This window comes from Triticum dicoccoides, chromosome 3A (genome assembly GCF_002162155.2).
Source record: "Triticum dicoccoides isolate Atlit2015 ecotype Zavitan chromosome 3A, WEW_v2.0, whole genome shotgun sequence".
NCBI classification, from domain to species: Eukaryota; Viridiplantae; Streptophyta; class Magnoliopsida; order Poales; family Poaceae; genus Triticum; species Triticum dicoccoides.
Window position 1 is genome coordinate 39,971,256 of NC_041384.1, and position 15,410 is coordinate 39,986,665.

Below are 15,410 nucleotides of genomic sequence, written 5' to 3' on the forward strand. Positions count from 1 at the left end.
ATCCTTCCCCCGCCTCGAGTTGTAACACCCAAAGCCCAGGTCAGGTGCTTCGGACCTTCAATCAAGTCCGGATCTAGCCTTCAAGGCCGGTGGATGCCCCCCTCCATTACGGAACAGGATATCAAGAAGTTGAGGGTGGCCAGATACCTGACAGCCGAGGTTTCGCATCGGCTGCCTGCACGAGGGCAGGTCGTCCCTACTCCCGAACCCAACGAGAACGTTGTGTTCATCTCCCACTTCCTCCGAGGTCTAGGCCTCAGTCTGGATCCCTTCATTAGGGGTTTGATGTTCTATTATGTGCTAGATTTCCACGATCTAGCCCGGACTCCTTTCCCCACATCTCGGCATTTATTGTCGTATGTGAGGCCTTCCTATGCATTACCCCTCACTTCGGCATATGGCTCAAGACCTTTGACGTGAAGCCGAAGATGGTCGAGGGGCAACATGTAGCGTGCGGAGGCGCATTAATAAGCAAGATCGCTGGAGCACCATGGCCAAAGGGTTCTTTTCCAGAGGTGTCCGGATTACGGCAACAGGAGTGGTTTTACATCACAGCTCCCAGATGTGCCAAGTGGGTGGCTGCCCCTACTTTCCGCTCGGACCCTCCACCACAACTGATGTCATGGATTAGCAGAGGGCTGAGGTGGCGTCCAGCCAAGGACATGCCTATACTGCAGAGCCGCATTCAAGATCTCTTCGAAGGAGATTTCAGTCTGGTTACGGTGGTGCAAGTCATGCTGGTTCGTCAAGTCCAGCCTTGCAAACGCCGGCCCCTCCGCATGTGGGAGGTCAACCCAGAAGGACCGCGCACTATTTAGAATTTCCTCGGCCTGACGCACGAGGAGATGTATAAATCATTCTTCGGACCCCAAATAGGGTGTCCGGATACTACCGAGGACGTGGGCCTGAGCAGCAACCGCACCGCCGACCAACTAAGTAATCCTCTAGCCGAACACACCGTCTTTCCTTTATCATGACGTCATTCTGAGAAGCCACTCTTTGACCATGACTGGCTAACAAAGGCGAAGATGATTCGGTGTTTGTCCCCCCTTCCTTAGGGTTTGGACAATCCGGTACTGGAAAAGATGCTCGAGCTAGCACCTTGCCCGGAGCCCTCAATGGAAGATAAAGGGGGGAATAATGAGGGCAAAAGAGGGCCCCCATCGCAACCAATTCCAACCGAGGGAATGAGCGCCTTCATGAAGGAGGATAACCAAGGGGAAGAATCTGACCTTCTCTAGCTTCGAGGAAGGAAGAGGACTGCCTTTGAAGATCCAGAAACCAAGGGTACCAAACGGGAGAAGAAGTCTCCACCAGAGGGTCCTGCCTCGGAAGAAGCTTTTGCCGCACAAAGTCTGCGCGGGGATCAGCCCTCTAACGAGCCGTAAGTGATCAAAAAATACTTAATAGTAAAGGTATTCTACCTTACTTCCGAGGAAAATAACCGAAGCATTTATCTTACAGTTAGGATCTTAGCCCTTCTCAACAGAGCTCGTCTTAAGGGGACCTTATTCCGGAGATGATGGAGAGCGAAACGCCTCCCCCGGACTCCCCTGCTCAAGAAGCGGGCGACCTTGAAGTGTCTCCACGGAGGGCCTCTCCGAATCCGACGAGGCCAGAAGATAATCCTATAGTCACCCGAAGTCCCCAGCATCCGGCTCTTGAAGAGATTAAACAAAGGAGTCCGACGCCGTCTGGTAAGCGGTCGGACGCACTGAGGGATCTGCTAAAGCGAGCGACCATCTCGGATGAACACCGTACATTGATGGGTACGGTGATGGTAAGGATTTCATCCGCCGAAAGCGGGTTCATGGCACCTTTATGAGTCTACTGACGGGCTTTGAGGTACATAAAATGATATACATTTGTGATAGTACCGCACATTTTTAGGTGTGCCCTGTGTAGATAGTAGCCCCTGAGACTCTGGTTGTCGCTGAGAATGGTGGCAAACAGAGGTTCGTGTTCCAATGTAATAACTAGACTGCTTATATGTGCAGGTGGTGGAAGCTCCGGTGGCTAGCCGGACTGATGAGTTTGCCGAACTAAAGCGGCAACTGGATGCGGCAGATGCCGACATCGAGCTTGTTAACAAGCGGCTTGATGAGGCACAGGGGAAGTGATGTTCTCTGGTGAATGTCACATAGTAAGAGCAGCGTGATGCCAGTATCTTTAATATGTTGTGACTGCAGATGGAGCTGCCACCGTGGAGACCCTTCGGGCGGAACTTTCCCGAGCCAAAGAACAAGCAAGGAGTAGTAATGCGGCTGCTTTGAAGGCGGCCGAAGAGTTAAGAGCCGAGAAGGCCGCGCATTGCAAGAGCAAAGAGAAGATGGCCAAGATGGCTGTAAATTTAAAAGACACAGCTGACCGTTGCCATTTCCTTGAAGAAGAGAACCGAGCGAAGGCGACGGACCTCGAAAAGGCCACGATGGCGGCCAAAGACACCCGCTCTGCCATGAGGGCAAAGAAGGAAGAGTTGCGTGAAGCTGGTGATATTGTGGCTGGGAAGCCCTTTTTGCTACGGAGGAAGTTCGCAGATCCACGGTATGCCCCTCTGGATCGGCTGTGGAGTTCGGCAGACGCATATCTGGATTTGACGGCGAGTGCTGTCGATGCGGCCGAATACTTCCGAGATCAAACAGATCATGAAGTGACAAGCTATTCTGGTCGCAGTTTAACGTTCCAGAGCGTCTGCTTCCACTAACTGATCATCTTGTCAAATGGGCCGAACTCAATAGATTGTCCGGACTCGCAATGAGGTTCATCGTAGATCATCTATGGATGGAAAAGCCGAAGCCGAACAACTATTTCAGGTTAGTGCAGTAGTTCCTTGGTGCGGTGCCGCACATCAATGCGATGAAGAGGTCGGCATGCATAGAAGGCTCGCGGATGGCCCTTGCCCGTGTCAAAGCATACTGGGCGGAGATGGATGCTACCACTGTTGCGGCGCAGGGTTCGGCCATAGGTCGAGTGGCTGCCGAGCACTATTTTGAAGAAGTTCTTGAGGGTGCTTGTTTGATAGAGGCCTAGTGCTCGAAGAATATTATGTTTGAGTGACATGTATTCCCATTGTGAAAACAATGTTTTATTGAATTTATCAAGGCTGTATTTATACTTGTGCCCGAAAGTATTGTGATGCCTCCTGTGCGGCCGTTTATGTATACATGTATATAACCTGAAAGATTGCAGTTGTCGGCTTCAGCCCCCACGCATATAATGTGGGGGTGTTCGCAGAAGATGCATATTCACACTTAACCAACGTCTTGGTCCTAGTAAGGAGGTGATAGCGCAGCGAACTAGGCAACCGGACTATAATGCTTTAACACTTTCACTTAGCCATAGGAGTTTGACAGTGAGGCTACTATATAGCCCCCGGTGGCTCCGCACTCACCCGCGTTCGGGGTGCGTACATGCCTGGCCGGGAAATGGCCCTTCGTTAAGGCGGAGGAATTCTAAGATTCTGATAGGTCATCGAGTGGTTGACCAGTCTCGCGCTATATCATGACAGTCAGTTTTCGGCTTTCTCTACTAAGGTGCTCGTCCGGATGAACTAGGGCACAATCGCAGTAGTTCTCCTGGTGCCGTCTTAGCTGATAGAGCGGAACGTAAGGCAGCAAAACACAGGAGCCGGGCAAACCTAACATTTGACCAAAGACATGATTCGGAGCTGATGCATATAAGGCCAAACTTGCGATGCCGAACACTCCCTAAGGTATTCGGTCTTTATGGTGTAAACTGGGCCTAGAAACAGTGCCCTTTGTAAGAAGCCCCTAGTGTCCAGGTACGTGCATTGTTCTGGCATGGCCACATGCCAAGACGCCAGCATCCTTCTCACTTGTATTGAGAATCCGAGGGATGTGTATCAACAAGAGACAGTAAAAAAGGTTGATGTAGGGTCTTAATCTAAAAACAATCCTTTGAACGGGTCCCTGCTGCATGTCTGCGCCTGTGTCTCCGTTGTGCCGTATCTTGGACGGGTGTAGCATGATGGTTATCTGTAAAAGAGAGGAATTTAGGTGGAAAGTTGTCATGCAAAAAGGTAGGTTTAAAGAAACCATGTACAGTTCAGGATGAGTAAAAATTGCCACTTGTCTGCGCGCGTTGAGCCCCTTGTATTTGTAATAGGGGTGTGGTCATCAAACCTGTATGAATTACATATAGCTATGCCGGACTCGTCTAACCGTGTCCGTGGTCTTGACGACCTCCAATGCTTTAGTTGGTGAGGCCGTTTTAGTGTGCGGCTGCCAAGGCGGCCGCACTCTCTTCGGCGCGCACGGATCGCTCAATATTTCCATTTACTGTGATGACGCCATGTGGACCGGGCATCTTAAGCATGAGGGAAGCGTAATGCAGTATTGCGTTAAACCGAGTGAAAGTTTCGTGTCCATGGAGTGCTTGATAGCCACTTTGGAACGGAGCAATGTGGAAGATTAAATTTTCGCTACGGAAGTTGTGGGGGAAGCCGAATATAACCTCTAGTAGCAGGGAGCCCGTGCAATGAGCCCCTGGGCCTGGCGTTACACCTCTAAAGGTAGTATTGCTGTGGCAAATTTTCGTTGGGTCTATCCCCATTTTGCGGATTGTGTCCTGATATATCAGGTTTAAGCTGCTGCCACCGTCCATCAGGACTCATGTGAAGTGGTATCCGTCAATTATTGGATCTAATACCAAAGCAGCCCATCCTGCGCTCCGGATACTTGTTGAGTAATCGTGATGGTCGAAGGTGATTGGTTGAAACGACCAGTGGCAGAACTCCGCATTGATAGTCCCTTGGGCATATTTATCTGGGTGAGTGCCGCTTTGTTTCTCCCCTTTATCATGTGTAACACGTTTACTGTTTTGACTTCTGGTGGAAATTTCTTCTGTTCCCCAGTGCTTTGCTTGCGAGGCTCATTCTCGTCTTTGCTTGGTGTATCCTGCCCCTTATGTTCGACGTTGAGCTTGTCAGACTGCTTGAGGACCCAACATTCTCTGTGGTTATGATTTGCAGGTTTATCGGGGGTGCTATGGATCTGACATATTTGGTCCAGAATTTTGTTTAAGCTGGACAGTTCATCTCTGGCGCCTTTAGCGGGCGGCTTTTGCTGAGCTGGTCGAGAGCTTCTGAATCCGGTGTTTACCGCCGTGTTCTTTGGGCTGTCTTCTTTATTCCGGCGCTTATTATTTTTGCTTCGTCGTGATTTCCGTTTCCGTCTTTAACTTCAGATGTACTTGGGTCGCTGGTGCTGCATCGGGCTAGCCAGCTATCCTCACCCGTGCAAAAGTGGGTCATGAGGCTTGTTAATGTTGCCATTGTTCTCGGCTTTTCTTGGCCGAGGTGTCTGGCAAGCCATTCGTGTCGAACGCTGTGCTTAAAGGCTGCCAAGGCTTCGGCGTCTGGCAGTCGACTATTTTGTTCTTTTTAGTAAGAAACCTATTCCAAAGCTTTCGGGCTAACTCTCCGGGCTGTTGAGCTATATGACTCAAATCATCCGCGTCCGGAGGTCGGTCATAAGTCCCTTGAAAATTTTCTCGAAAAGCGTCTTCGAGCTCTTCCCAGCTTCCAATGGAGCTTTCGGGGAGGCTTTTAAGCCAGTGCCGAGCTGGCCCTTTGAGCTTGAGGGGTAAGTACTTGATGGCGTGGAGATCATCTCCTCGAGCCATATGGATATGGAGGATATAGTCCTCAATCCAGACCCCAGGGTCTATTGTTCCGTCGTATGCCTCTATGTTTACGGGTTTGAATCCCTCTAGAAATTCATGGTCCAGCACCTCGTTGGTGAAACATAGGGGGTGTGTGGCACCCCTGTATCTGGGTGTACCGTAGTGTTCGGATGTTTGTTGTGTTGCATCGTATGCTGGAGCGCGCTTGCGTGGTCCATAGATGGATCTAGTTGTGCCGTCCTTTTGATGCGAGCCCTTGCGTGGATCGCGTATTGGCTTATGTGCGGTGTTGTTTGCCGCTCTATGTTGGCCATGAGGTCGTCTATCCGGCCAGATGGCCGTTTTAATTTTTGGTTGCGGGGGATCTAAGGCCTCCTCATCGAATTCAGGTAGCAACTTCCGTTTCGGGTAGCTCTTGGTGTGGCAATTACCGCCGTACTTCGCTGTTGTGTTGAGTACTTTACTCCATCTGATTTTGAGTGTCTCTTGCGCAGCCTTGAGCCTTTGCTTTTGCTTTTTTACACTCCTTGCGGTGGCAACAAGCCTTTGATGGGCATTCTGTTGCTCCGGGTGTCTGTCCGGTGTGATGTCGTCCGGACTATTATCTTTGACAGAGTCGGGTTGTTCGGTTTGATTCTCCATGTTGCCGTGGTCCGGCGATGGTTCACCCTACTCTAACACTGGGTCTATATGCTCGTTGTTTTTGCCGAGGCGGGATTTGGGGCGGCGCTTATGCCGCCGCTTTGACTGCTTCTCGAGGGGACAACCCTTCATTGCATCCTTCCGTTCGTCGTCGTCGTCTCCTTTTGGTGTGTCCACCATGTATACGTCATGTGATGAAGTGGGCGTCTGGTGCCCTGTGGGCAGTGGTTCCCGTTCGTCTCCTGCATCGTCATCCATACCGTCGATGTCTTCGGAGTCGAAGTTGAGCATGTCGGTTAAATCGTCGACAGTGGCTACTAAGTGGGTGGTGGGTGGGCAGCGAATTTCTTCGTCATCCGCATCCCAATCCCGCCGGACATAGTTCGGCCAGGACTCTCCTGACAAGGAGAGAGACCTCAATGAGTTCAGTATGTCGCCAAAGGGCGAGTGCTGAAAAACATCCACCGAGGTAAACTCCATGATCGGCGCCTAATCGGATTCGCTAGGAACGGGCGCAGGCGGTTCGGAGTCCATGGCCGGAGAAGGATCCAACAGTTTGACAACATGGCTCTCGTGCAGGTTAAGGTTGATGTTCGGCTCAAGCGCCGCTGAGGATAAGGCCTCCGTGGCGGGGTCCATCCACCCGTCCATGGACGGCGCAACTGGCTCCGAATTGAGGGTCGGAGCGGCTACAGGTGCAATCTCCTGAGCACTGTCTGATGGTAGAGTTGAATCGTACTCATTGTGACCGTGTGACGCACAAGGCAGAGGCTCCAATCCGTCGAAGATCAAGTCTCCGCAGATATCGGCCGTGTAATTTAAGCTTCCAAACCTGATCTGGTGGCCAGAGGCGTAACTTTCGATCTGCTCCAGATGGCCAAGCAAGTTGGCCCGCAGTGCGAAGCCGCCGAGCACAAAGATCTACCCGGGGAGAAAATTCTCACCCTGGACTACATCGCTATCGATGATCGTAGGAGCCATCAAGCCTAACGGCGACGACACAGAGGAACTCTCAATGAAAGCACCAATGTCGGTGTCAAAACCGGTGGATCTCGGGTATGGGGTCCCGAACTGTGCGTCTAAGGCGGATGGTAACATGAGGCAGGGAACATGATGTTTTACCTAGGTTCGGGCCCTCATGATGGAGGTAAAACCCTACGTCCTACTTGATTTATTTCGATAATATGAGTATTACAAGAGTTGATCTACCATGAGATCAGAGAGGCTAAACCCTAGAAGCTAGCCTATGGTCTGATTGTATGTTGTCCTACGGACTAAAACCCTCCGGTTTATATAGACACTGGAGAGGGTTAGGGTTACAAAATGTCGGTTACAAAGGAGGAGATATCCATATCCATACTGCCTAGCTTGCCTTCCACGCCAAGTAGAGTCCCACCCGGACACGAGACGAAGTCTTCAATCTTGTATCTTCATAGTCCAACAGTCCGGCCAAAGGATATAGTCCGGCTGTCCGGAGACCCCCTAATCCAGGACTCCCTCATTGGGTCTTCAAAAAGTCCGGTGAGCTCAACGCCGAACGTAAGGGGAAGGATACACCAAGCGAAGACGAGGATGAGCCTCGCAAGTAAAACACTGGGGAACAGAAGAAATTTCCACCAGAAGTCAAAACAGTAAACGTGTTACAGGTGATAAAGGAGAGAACCAAAGCGGCACTCCCAGTCAAACATGCCCAAGGGACTATCACCGCGGAGTTCTGCCACTGGCCGTCTCAACCGATCACCTTCGACCATCAGGATTACTCAGCAAGTATCCGGAATGCAGGGTGGGCTGCCTTGGTATTAGATCCAATAATTGACAGATACCACTTCACACGAGTCCTGATGGACGGCGGCAGCAGCTTAAACCTGATATATCAGGACACATTCCACAAAATGGGATAGACCCAACGAAAATTCGCCACAACAATACTACATTTAGAGGAGTAACACCAGGCCCAGGGGCTCATTGCACGGGCTCCCTGCTACTAGAGGTTATATTCGGCTCCCCCGGTAACTTCCGTAGTGAAAATTTAACCTTCCACATTGCTCTGTTCCAAGGTGGCTATCAAGCACTACTTGGACGCGAAGCTTTCGCTTGCTTTAATGCAATACCACATTGCGCTTCCCTCACACTTAAGATGCCCGGTCAACATGGCATCATTACAGTAAATGGAAATATTGAGCGATCCCTGCGTGCCGAACAGAGTGCAGCTGCCTTGGCAGCCGCACACTAAAACGGCCTCACCAACTAAGGCATTTGATAGGTCGTCCAGACCACGAACACTGTTAGACGAGTCCGGCGCAGCTATATGAAATTCATCAGGTTTGATGGCCACACCCCTATTACAAATACAAGGGGATCAACGCACGCAGACAAGTGGCAATTTTTACTCATCTTGAACTGTAGATGGTTTCTTCAAACCCAACTTTTTGCACGACAACTTTTCAGCTAAGTTCCTCTCTCTTACAGATGACAATCGTGCTACACCCGTCCAGGATACGGCACAACAGAGACACAGGCGCAGACGTGCAGCAGGGACCCGTTCCAAGGATTCTTTTTTAGATTAAGACCCTGCGTCAACCTTTTTTACTCTCTCTTGTTGATACACATCCCTCGGATTCTCAGTACAATTGAGAAGAATGCTGACGTCTTGGCATGTGGCCACATCAGAATAATGCACGTACCTGGTCATTTGGGGCTTCTTTCAAAGGGCAATATTGAGGCCCGGTTTAAACCATAAAGACGGAATACTTTAGGGAGTGTTCGACGTCGCGAGTTTGACCTTATATGCATCAGCTCCGAATCATGTCTTGGGTCAAATGTTGGGTTTGCCCGGCTCCTGTGTTTTGCTGCCTTATGTTCCGCTCTATCGGCTAAGGCGGCACAAGGAGAACTACTGTGATTGTGCCCTGGTTCATCCGGACGAGCACCTCAGTAGAGAAAGCCGAAAACTGACTGTCATGATATAGCGCGAGACTGGTCAACCACTCGATGACCTATCGGAATCCTAGAATTCCTCTGCCTTAACGAAGGGCCGTTTCCCGGCCGGGCATGTACGCACCCGAACTCGGGTGAGTGCGGCGCCACTAGGGGCTATATAGTAGCCCCACTGTCAAACTCCTATGGCTAAGTGAAAGTGCTAAAGCATTATAGTTCGGTTGCCTAGTTCGCTGCGCTCTCACCTCCTTAGTAGGACCAAGACGTTGGATTAAGTGTGAATATGCGTCTTCAGCGAACACCCCCGCATTATATGCGTGGGGCTGAAGCCGACGACTGCAATCTTTCAGGTTATACACATGTATACATAAAACGGCCGCACAGGAGGCATCACAACACTTTCGGGCAAAAGTATAAATACAGCCTTGATAAAATTAATAAAACATTGTTTTACAATGGGAATACATGTCACTCAAACATAATATTCTTCGAGCACTGGGCCTCTATCAAACGAGAACCCTCAAGAACTTCTTCAAAATAGTGCTCGGCAGCCACTCGGCCTATGGCTGAACCTTGCGCCGCAATAGTGGTAGCATCCATTTCCGCCCAGTATGCTTTGACACGGGCAAAGGCCATTCACGAGCCTTCTATGCACGCCGACCTCTTCATCGCATTGATGCGCGGCACCACACCAAGGAACTGCTGCACTAAGCTGAAATAGCTGTTCGGCTTCGGTTTTTCATGGCAAGTCCGAACAATCTATTGAGTTCGGCCCATTCGGCAAGCTGATCAGTTAGTGGAAGCGGTCGCTCTGGAACGTTAAACTGCGAACAGAATAGCTTGTCCACTTCACGATCTGTTAGATCTCGGAAGTATTTGGCTGCATTAACAGCACTCACCGTCAAGTCCAGATATGCGTCTGCCGAACTCCACAGCCGATCCAGAGGGGTGTACCGCGGATCTCTGAACTTCCTCCATAGCAAAAAGGGCTTCCCTGCCACAATATCACTGGCTTCACGCAGCTCCTCCTTCTTTGCTCTCATGGCAGAGCGGGTGTCTTGGTCGCCATCGTGGCCTTTTCAAGGTCCGTCGCCTTCGTTCGGTTTTCTTCCTCAAGGACCTGACAACGGTCAGCAATATCTTTTAACTCTATAGCCATCTTGGCCATTTTCTCTTTGCTCTCGCAATGCACGGCCTTCTTGGCTCTTAACTCTTCGGCCGCCTTCAAAGCAGCCGTGTTACTACTCCTTGCTTGTTCTTTGGCTCGGGCAAGTTCCGCCCGAAGGGTCTCCACGGTGGCAGCTCCATCTACAGTCACAACATATTAAAGATACTAGCATCACGTTGCTCTTACTATGTGACATTCACCAGAAAATATCACTTACCCTGTGCCTCATCAAGCCGCTTGTTAACAAGCTCGATGTCGGCATCCACCGCATCAAGTTGCTGCTTTAGTTCGGCAAACTCATGAGTCGGGCTAGCCACCGGAGCTTCCACCACCTGCACATAAAGGTGGTATGGTTATTACCTAGGACTACGATCCTCTATTTTCCACCGTTCTCGGTGACAACCAGAGTCTCAGGGGCTACTATCTACACCAGGCACACCTAAAAATGTGCGGTACCATCACAAAGGTATATCATTTTACGTACCTCAAAGCCTGTTAGTAGACTCATAAAGGTGTCATGCAACCCGCTTTCGGTGGACGAGATCCTTTCCATCACTGTACCCATTAACGTACGGTGTTCTTCCGAGATGGTCGCTCGCTTCAGCTGATCCCTCAGTGCGTCCGACCGCATACCAGACGGCGCCGGACTCTTTTCTCTGCCCTCTTCAAGAGCCGGATGCTGGGTACTTCGGGTGACTATGGGATTATTTTCTGGCCTCACCGGATCTGGACAGGCCCTCCATGACGATACTTCAAGGTCGCCCGCTTCTTGAGAGGGGGAGTCCGGGGAGGCATTTCGCTCTCCATCATATCCGGAAGAAGGACCCCTGAAGACGAGCTCTGTTGAGAAGGGCTAAGATCCGAACTGCAAGACAAACGCTTCGGTTATTTTCCTCGGAAGTAAGGTAGAATATCTCTACTATTAAGTAAATTTTGATCACTTACGACCCGTTAGAGGGCTTATCCCCATACGAACTTTGTGCGGCAAAAGCACCCTCTGAGACGGGATCCCCTGGTGGAGTTTTCTTCTCCCATTTGGAAACCTTGGTTTCCGGATCATCAAAGGTAGTCCTCTTCCTCCCCCGGGGCGAAGGAATGTTAGACTCCTTCTCCTGGCTATCCTCCCTCACAGAGGCGCTCGTTCCCTGGTTGGAACAGATAGCGGTGGAGGCCCGCTTGGGCCCTCTTTATTCCCCCCTTCATCTTCCTTTGCGGGCACCAGGCAAGGTGCTGGCTCGAGCATCTTTTCCAGCACCGGATTGTCCAAGCCTTCGGGAAGGGGAGCCGAACACCGGATCATCTTTGCCTTTGCTACCTAGTCCTTGTCAAAGAGCCATCCTTTAGAATGATGTACTAATAAAGGAAAGACAGTGTGTTCGGCTAGAGGGTTACTTACTTGGGCCACGGTGTGGTTGCTGCTCAGGCCCACGTCCCCGGAGGTGTCCAGACACTCTATCTGGGGTCCGAAGAATGACTTGTACATCTCCTCGTGCATTAGGCTGAGGAATTTCTGAATAGCGCGTGGTCCTTCTGGGTTGAATTCCCATAAACGGATGGCCCAGCATTTGCAAGGCTGGACTTGACGAACTAGCATGACTTGCACTACCATAACCAAACTAAAATCTCCCTCGAAGAGATCCCGGATGCGGCTCTTCAGTATGGGAACGTCCTTGGCTGGACCCCAGCTCAGCCCCCTGCTGATCCATGACATCAGTTGTGGTGGAGGGCCCGAGCGAAAGTCGGGGGGAGCTACCCACTTGGCACTTCTGGGAGCGGTGATGTAGAACCACTCCCTTTGCCATAATCTGGACACCTCTGGAAAGGAACCTTTTGGCCACGGAGCTCCAACAATCTTGCTTATTAATGCACCTCCGCACGCTGCATACTGCCCCTCGACCGTCTTCGGCTTCACATCAAAGGTCTTGAGCCACAGGCCGAAGTGAGGGGTAATGCGGAGGAAGGCCTCACATACGACAATAAATGCCGAGATGTAGAGAAAGGAATCTGGGGCTAGATCGTGGAAATCAAGCCAGTAATAGAACATCAAACCCCTTACGAAGGGATCCAGAGTGAGGCCTAGTCCTCAGAGGAAGTGGGAGACGAACACGACGTCTTCGTTGGGTTCGGGAGTAGGGATGACCTGCCCTCGAGCAGGCAGCCGATGCGAGACTTCGGCGGTCAAGTATCTTGCCTCCCTCAACTTCTTGATATCCTCTTCCATGACGGAGGAGGGCATCCACCGGCCCTAGAGGCTGGATTCGGACATGATTGAAGGTCCGAAGCACCTGACCTCGACTTTGGGTGTTAGAACTCGAGGCGGGGGAAGGATTCGAATGAGCACGGGAGGAAAAAAGTAAAAACCTTGACCCTTTATAAAGAGGGTGAATATCAAGCGTCCTCCTGGTGGCCGTTTGGGACTTGCCTAAAATTTAGGAGTCCTATAGGCGCGGTTGGGTTACCCACACCCGTATTGATGAGAATCCCGTAATAAGGGGGACACGATCTCTGCTTTGAAAAGACGTATCAAAAAACTGCCTCGTGTTATGTGCGGGGCTAGTTAAAGGAAATAGTTCGAATAATCACCGGGCCATGGCATAATGTCATGTTGGAAAAACGTGTCAGCAGATCAGATTTGTGGAAATATTATTCTCTCTACGGTGGTATGTGGAACTTATATTGCAAGGTCGGACACTATCCTTGTATTCAAATTTTTCCATGGTGTATTCGGAGGAGGAACCCGCCTGGCTATGCCGAAGACAATATTGCGCGCCGGACTCATCGTCATTGAAGCCTGGTTCAGGGGCTACTGAGGGGGTCCTGGATTAGGGGGTATCTGGACAGCCGGACTATATCCTTTGGCCGGACTGTTAGACTATGAAGATACAAGATTGAAGACTTTGTCTCGTGTCCGGATGGGACTCTACTTGGCGTGGAAGGCAAGTTAGGCAGTACGGATATGTATATCTCCTCCTTTGTAACCGACCTTGTGTAACCCTAGCCCTTTCCGGTGTCTATATAAACCGGGGGGTTTTAGTCCGTAGGACAACATAGAATCATACCATAGGCTAGCTTCTACGGTTTAGCCTCTCCGATCTCGTGGTAGATCAACTCTTGTAATACTCATATCATCAAGAATAAATCATGCAGGACGTAGGGTTTTACCTCCATCAAGAGGGCCCGAACCTGGGTAAAACATCGTGCCCCTGCCTCCTGTTACCATCCGCCTTAGACGCATAGTTTGGGACCCCCTACCCGAGATCCGCCGGTTTTGACACCGACAATGGGTCTCTCCCAATCAATATAAACACCACGCGGCCCTCTTTATGAGGGTAGAGATGCTTACATAAACTAACATGGTAATCAGAGCCTCCCTCTTCCTCATCTAGTGATCATCATCTCCATCCTATCGCCAACACCAAAAAATTTCGCCCGCACCCTTCCCATCCTCCAATCTCCGGCACCTTGGCCTCCTCCAGCCAACTCCTCTCCACCGGCCTGAACAACACCATCTCCAAGCCTCTCATACGTACCAACTACATCCTCTGGCGAGCCCAAGCTCGCTCCCAGATCATGGGAGCAGGGCTATATGGGTACCTTGATGAAACCCTACCCGAGCCACCTAAAACCATCACCACCAAATCCTCAGACGGGAACGATTAGATTGGTCCGAACCCCACCCATACCCATGGCTCATTCAAGATCAACAAAGCGTGGCCTACTTGCTCTGTAACCTTTCCAAAGAAGTCCTGGCGCAAGTTGGTTCCCTCGAGACTTCTCACGCCATCTGGTCTGCCCTGACAAACATGTTCTCAGCCGAATCCATGTCTCGCATCAACAACTGCCGTATTGCCCTCTCCAATGCCCAGAATGGTTCCCTCAGCGCAGCCGCCTATTTTGGGCAGATGCGGGCGCTGTCTGATGAACTCGCGGCTACAGGAAAACACATCGGTGAAGATGAACTCATATCCTTCATCATCGCCGGTCTCGACATGGAATACTAGCCCATCATCTCTGCTCTCGATGTGTGAACTGATCCTGTCTCCACTGATGAGCTCTTTGGCATGATCTCCAACCTTGATCAGTGCGTCGAGCTATTCCGAGGAACTGGTCCCGGCGCCTTCAAATCTTCTGCCAACGCCGCCTATCGACGTCGCGGGCCTCCAAAACCCTCCCAGAACCCTTCCAAGGGTGGTGGGGGGGGGGGGGCTATCGTGGAGTCTAATACTGTTCATATAACTTGCCATGTTTGCATGGATGCCACATTATTTTCCATGCATCTTTGGCCAAAGTTCAGTAAGGGAGTTTTGTTCTATGTGTTTAGAACTAGCATGCCATGCCTTTGTTTGCCATGATATGTTCCTGTAGCATGTTGTTTGCTTGCTCTAAACATTGCTTATGATGTTGTTTTTACATGTTAGTATTTTCTCCAAGTCTGTGAAACTGATATCTTTTGCATATTTGCTATGCTATTTTGAGCTTGTTCTAGTGAGAACTAGCAGGAGCTTAGTGTTCATGATTTGTAGAGCTTCATGTGTACTTTATGGTTATATGCTTTGTTGCCATGTTGGAATGTTGTAGCATAGTTTCTTGTTGCATTCTAGGTGCAATGGTGCTGTTAATCGCGGATTTGCATCATTCTTGTTTTGCTTGTCATTTGCAAACAGTTCATCCGTTTCTGGTGATCGTTATATAGATTTTGACTGAAATCACCTCATCTTTCCAGCAGTATACTTGTTTTGACAATTTGATGCCTTGATCATATTTTTCCTTCAAGAGTACCCATATGCATTGCACATCATATCTTGCATTCCATGCCATGCCTTACATCATGTTGCTAGTACATTGCATCGTGATTGATTGTCGTTCCGTTGCTTGTGTTCTTGCTTTGGGTAGAGCCAGGAGACGAGTGCGTGAACGAGGAACCTATTGAGTACACTAACAAGGAGCAAGCTTTCGACAACTCAGAGAACTTTGCAGTCAAGATGACCATACCCTCGATATCAGTTCTATCTTTGCTTGC

The 15,410-nt window shown here is 50.3% G+C and overlaps 1 non-coding gene across 1 annotated transcript; it reads left to right on the forward strand.

Annotated features, from left to right (window-relative positions):
* Window positions 1-14,331: 14,331 nt before the first annotated feature.
* On the forward strand, window positions 14,332-14,464 carry LOC119273868. The gene has a single exon (XR_005135011.1). It is a non-coding gene; the product is annotated as a small nucleolar RNA Z247 (small nucleolar RNA).
* Window positions 14,465-15,410: the final 946 nt, after the last annotated feature.